Raw genomic sequence first — 6,337 nt, 5'->3', positions numbered from 1 at the left:
AATATTTTCTTTATTTATAAACATACAGTATGTCAACTGAAAGAAGAACAGACCCTTTGCTTTCAAATAAACAAACAAAAAATGGGTAAAAAAAGTTTTATCCTATCTTGATTTTCTTTCTTTTTATCACCTTTCAAATATGGGTAAGTTTCTTCAAAAATAACAAACTTTGTGCAAAGAGCTGAGATAACTGCATTTTTGTAAAGGACTTATGTTATAGATCAGATTCAGAGTGATGATCAAAACATACACAGAGTTTTTACTGTTGTTGGATCAGTGGATGCTTCAGTGTTTTTTATAAGTTGGGTAAGAGCGCCATCTAGTTGATAATTACAGAAATCATGATTGCCGCAAAAACCCGTCATTGGCAGGGAAGTGTTTTCTCTTAATTGACGAAATAACCTGTCAATGGCAGGGAGAGAGTTGATGTATAAACGATTAAGACTTGAAAGTTCTTGAGAGGTTGTTTGATGATGCTAAATGTATGAACTCAATCGTCTGGAAAATGGGGGACTATGCAAATATTTTTTCTTTTGAAGCTTGAAAGGGTTTATAATAATGTGTATTACTCTTCATAATGCCTGTAAAGGAGAAAGAAGATACTTCTAGAAATAAGACCATTGCTTTTTTATCTAATATCTAAACAAATTTTCTTTCATTTCCCTACGTTAAAAGGGAAATCAGGCGTCAAGCGCGAGTGATTTCAAGGTTAAGTCAATGTAAACACGCGTTGACTTGCGTCTGGAGGTCTCGCGGCGCGAATGAGGCATTTAGCGCGTTAGACGCGATTCCGCCTCATTCACGCGTCTAGTTCACACAAATGACGTGAAACATGCGAGTTGAAAAATCTGTACTTTGGCGGAATTAACAAATAAGGAGCTTGCTCTAATAGTGACGTAATTACAGGAAGCGAGCAGAGTCGCAGAAGCCCCTCCCATGACGCGAATTACGTTGTGAATGTCTCGATGACTAGAATTTCACGTGCGGCTTTCGCGCGCGAATGAAGCGGGTACACTCAGAATGTTCAAGCGTCCAACTACGCGTGGTAGACACAAATTTGATGCCTCAAACGCGTCTGGTGGGAACCCACAGTAACAGGTTCTTTATGGAACAGCCCAAAATGTTTCTTTTATAGACGGTTTTAGCAGTAACAACATAAACACGCGGCTTTCAGGGTCATCACGTAACTTCCGGTAAACTCTGCAAAGAATAAATAACAACAAAGTCCTTTAAAGTAGTTTATTTATATAACAAGCAAAATAAACAACACGTAGATGGCATAGGAACCCAAAACATTTGGTATTTTTGACGAGGTATTTGTTTAAGAGTTCAGTTTCAGCAACTAGTCAGACCATTAAACAAACAGAAACCGGAAGTAAAGTTCGGACGAGATGCTTATCGTGTCACTGCAGGTGCGCCCGATAAAACGGTCTATAAGACATCATGAAACATCTTTACTTTGTATGAGTTTAATGAAGATTTGGCATCAGTCCTGGTGTGAAAGAAGTCTTGCTGATAACAACTCGTGTATTTCAGGAGAACACAGTTTCCTTCAAATCCAGTCGGTACATCAATGTGTTTTTCTTCAGTACACCTGTGTAGATTTTTTGTTGACACAGGGTGTAATAGTTTGTTAGTAGGCCTATGGGTAATCTTGTCATGGAGTTTGGGTGGGTAAACATCTTATTCATAAGAGCTGCTATACACGAGTCTTCTCTATCTGTCATACAGTGATGCACTGAGTCAGTTATTGTTGACATGGTTGTGTAGATTTGGATCGTGCGTGCGTGCGTGCGTGTGTGTGTGTGTGTGTGTGTGTGTGTGTGTGTGTCCACAGTGCAAGCCAGGTATGATTCAGGGGGAGAAAGGTTTACAAACATAAAATTTTACTAGCTTAAAAAAGTCAAGGTTATGGTCCACTAGATAAACACTTAAGCTGGTGCCAAAAAGACATTGTGTACACTTGGTACGTAAAGCAACAGCTTGTTAAGAGAAATTTAAAACTATTTGTCTTATGTCATTTAGCATTTGTTATTGAAGTATTCGCCCAAAATTAAACAAACAAAAAAATTATTTGTCAACAGGGCCGGCCCATCACTCCAGCATGAAGTTAAAACAACTTGGTTTTGCAAGTCAGTTCAATCTACTTATACGTTTTGACTTGCAATAAGTTAAGATGCTTATAAAAACAAGTTAAAATTGTTTAAATACATTTTTTATTATTTTTTAGGTTAAAGTAACGTTTACTCAACGAGTTTGCGAAACTGTCACCGTTTCATTTAAAGTGCACCTATTTTATTGCTAAAAACGTTATTTCGGGTATTTGGTATAATACAATGTGTTTGCGTGGTTTATTTTCCACATATCGTAAATATTTGTAGCTCCAGATATCCCTGCCTTCCTCAAATGCATTGATTTTGTACAAAAATCATCAATCTGAAAAGCTCTGTGTCCCTGATTGGCCAGCTAATCTGTATTTTGTGATTGGCCTGAATACCTCTGACGTCACCTGGAAATGTGACGCTCCTTACCATGTTTGAAAGATTCGCTCACAATGCAATGCTAAGTAAGGGATAATGTAGAGGCAGCCGGTAGTTATTGGAAAATAAGCCCCGACAGTGTGATCAGGACCCGACGCAAAGCTGAAGGGGCTTATTTCCCAATAACTACCGGCTGCCTCTACATTATCCCGCTTATTACACGGCTACTTGCCACATAAGAAAAAAAACTGGACATGAATATGAATTTGAAACATTTTATTGGCATATTTGTTTTAAATTAACATTTTTATCCTTCCGCGAAACTTTGCACAGATGCATAAAATGATCGTAATACCTTATTAAGATGCTCTGCTTCATACTTGTCTGTCTCCATTTTTTTCTCCTTTAGACAGTCTTTGAGAAGTTTTAATGCCCATTCTGTTTTTTTTTTTTTTTTTTTGGTGTTGGCTTCGTAGCTGTCATGCTCTATTTTGTCAAGTTCAGTCTCAGTAAGCTCTCTGTGTCTTGTTGTTGTTCGTTCTTCTATCCACTGTTTAAATGTTTAGTTTTAAAATTAATGTCAAAATGTTCCATTCTTAATTGTGGTTGTCCAGTGTTTGTCACAAGATGGCGCCAAACAGTAATCTTTGTTGGCGCGGAGGGATTTTAAACTTACAAGTAGTCCGGCTATGCGTTATTACTTTGGAGCGGTTATTATTTGAAAAGATGTCTCAACTGACCAATCAGAATCAAGCATTCCAGAGAGCCGTGTAATAAAAGGAGTTAACGTACAGGCTGTGACTCAAAGTGGGAGGAGTTATGATAACTTTTGTGATAATTACAAAAAATGCTTGCTGGCAACTTAAAAAATAAACACTGGCCGGGAAAGAGTTAAAAGTACTTTTTTTATGTCACCCTTATGTACATTTATTATGAGGTGATTTATGTTTTGTCATTGTCTGTAGCGATCACTCGCTTACTGTAGTCGAGCGTGACTTCTGTTATCAAACGGTTTGTGTTTGCAGAAACCTCCGTAAGACGCCACGTTAAGAAATTGAAGGATGGGTTATTAATGCCAACACCTTATTAAAAAGTTTTTTTCTCAAGCATTAGATCACCATCTAACCTGAACGGCTGTGGTTAATGATCAGACGCTTCACCTCAGATGATCTTGGTTTGGTTCATGACTCGTTAATCTGTAGCAACAAACTTTTGCTTTCACTTAACCCAAAACGTACTATAGGCTATACTGTATTTGAATGTATTGAAATTAATCATTTATTAGTCCATTTATGCAGTTAGTGTTTGATATTTCAGTCTGCTACTAAAACAATCATTTGCCAACTTATCACAGATATATGTACATAATAATATAGTTTGTATATGTACCTAGTAATGTGGTCAAGTTATTTTTGGAGAGAACAACAAAATTGTCTGCTAATCAAAACATTTCTTAGTTTTTTTTAATAAGTTTCATGAACGAGAACATCCAAGTGCTGTAAACGTGACTATAAGAAACACATTTTATCTTAAAATCAGTTGCACTATATCATTTTCCTTTATGTAAATTAACCTTTGATCTATTGATGCCATTCGTAAAACCATGGTTTTACATTTTTTCTCCTTAATTTACATATATAAGGAAAAGTGGGTCATAAATGCTGGTTTCGAGATCAGGTGCATACACTTCCCTGTCATTAGGATTAAAACTTGTTCTCGTAAATCTGCCATGTTATATCACATCATGCAAATAATCATACTTAAAAACAACATTGTTATGCATTCATGATCTTAACATTTTTGGGCATATCCAACACTATCTCTGAAAGATCTAAAAGATTTGCTGCCTTAATTTTTTTGTTGAATTAACTCATATTTACCAGTCATTTTCACTTATTATTTATCTTGAATTGAGATGAGTTGTTATAACTTACAAAATATCAAAATTGAAAAAAGTCAACTTCATTTTAAAAGCAACTCATCTCTTGTCAAGATAAATAATAGTAAACTGACATGACTTGTAAATCTGAGTTGATTTAATAAAAAAATTAAGGCAGCAAATATTTTATTTACAGTGTACGAATTTAGGAGGTGGCTTATTCATATTAATTTGCATGACCACATTCGTACATTATACGTTTTGCATTTGCCTGTGACATTGGTGTTAGCGGTGGGGTGTTTTTTATGATAATCGCACGTTTTTGTATGATTCCCTTTTAATGAATTCATACGAATTAGCCAAATTGTAAAATATGAATTCTCGTGAGTTCAGGTTATCTGTAAATATTCTCACTAAAGTCTTGGACACTTTATATGCATCACAACATATATTCTTCACAGTCATCATAATCATATCAAAAGGCAACCAAATCTCTTTTGCGTGTATCTTGCTCTTATTGGCTAATTCATCCATAAAGCCACATATTTTATGGGTCATTTGTAAGAACAAATCTGTAAATTTTTGTTCAATTTGCTTTTGCTCCGTGACATTGGGGTCGGGGTTGGGGTGGTGTAGGGTTACGACATAATTTTTTCAGAAAAAATAATTTAAGTTACACATACACTCATCAATACTTGTTCTGGGTTTTCCCCTAAACTTTTCAATAAACTTTATTCCCAATCGACATTATTCGTAATGTTTTAAACGTACAATAGAGCTAAAGTCTGATGGATTAGCAATTGGACCAAGATTTCATGAGACAAAGTCTCCTTGACAATGAGCTATAGCATCATGTGAGCTGAAAGTCTGATAAATGGCTCAACCGAACGATCTTAAACAGACACCTCTGGCAGTGTCAGTAACCTTTCTGTTCTTACATGGTTATGTGCTGCATGAGAATGTTGTTTCAGAGCAAGAGGGTGAAGAGAGCACATCTTAAATCCGCGGTTTTTTGTAACTGCCATGCAAATGAACGCCCTCTGGGAAATGTTCAAGACAAACAAAAAGTGCAAAGCAAACCTTTGTTTGAAGCAAGACATACCTCAAGTTTCCAATTCTGATCTTAACTGTTGTCACTGTTTATAGCCTTTGAATTCAAAACCGTATCATACGATTATTAATACGCTGGATGACACATAGATAATATTGGGCGTCAATACTTTATTGAAAAAAATGCTCTCCTGAAAGCAAGATACATTTACATGTGGAGCTAAACTATGTGCAATTTCCAGATTTGTTTTTAGAAAATAAAAAGTTTATTTTAATCTTTTAATTTATTCGCTCATTTTTTTAAGCATAGTCTTGCAAAATGTATTTTTTTCCATGTAAGACAATATCACCCATCTTCAGTTTTTAGGATTCTTCATTTTATGATCTGGAATAGCTTGTAAAATTATAATGTGACGATCTTGCTCACTCGCCCTTTTTCTATTTTCAATAAAGTGTGTATTAAATGTGTGTGTGGTTTGCTTTGGTGTGTCTGTTTAACTGTGCAAACACGCGCCATGCTGAACTTATACAGACGTATCATTTGTACCCTGACGCAAGCACGACTCTCACACGCTCAAATCCATACGTAGAAATATCTAGAAATGCAACTTATGATGTACATAATGAACACAGACGTCAGAACCTGTAACATTTGCAAGTTTAAGCCTTAAATTAAAAGAAATGTATTTCTGAAAAAAGGAAATCTTAACAAAATATTAAATCCATTCTCATCACTTTGGATCAAAGCACAATTAAAAAATGATATCAAATCAACATATATATATTTTATGTTAGTTTAACTTAACAAATTAAGTTAAACAATTTCAAGTTGTTTTATAAGTTACGCCAAAAATTAAAATAGTAGGTTGAATTGACTTGCTTCAACAAGTTGTTTTAACGTCATGCTTCATTTTTTTATCCAAGTGAA

Source organism: Misgurnus anguillicaudatus, chromosome 8, assembly GCF_027580225.2.
Source record: "Misgurnus anguillicaudatus chromosome 8, ASM2758022v2, whole genome shotgun sequence".
NCBI classification, from domain to species: Eukaryota; Metazoa; Chordata; class Actinopteri; order Cypriniformes; family Cobitidae; genus Misgurnus; species Misgurnus anguillicaudatus.
The sequence above is the reverse complement of the archived record's forward strand: the minus strand, read 5'-3'. Positions refer to the sequence as shown.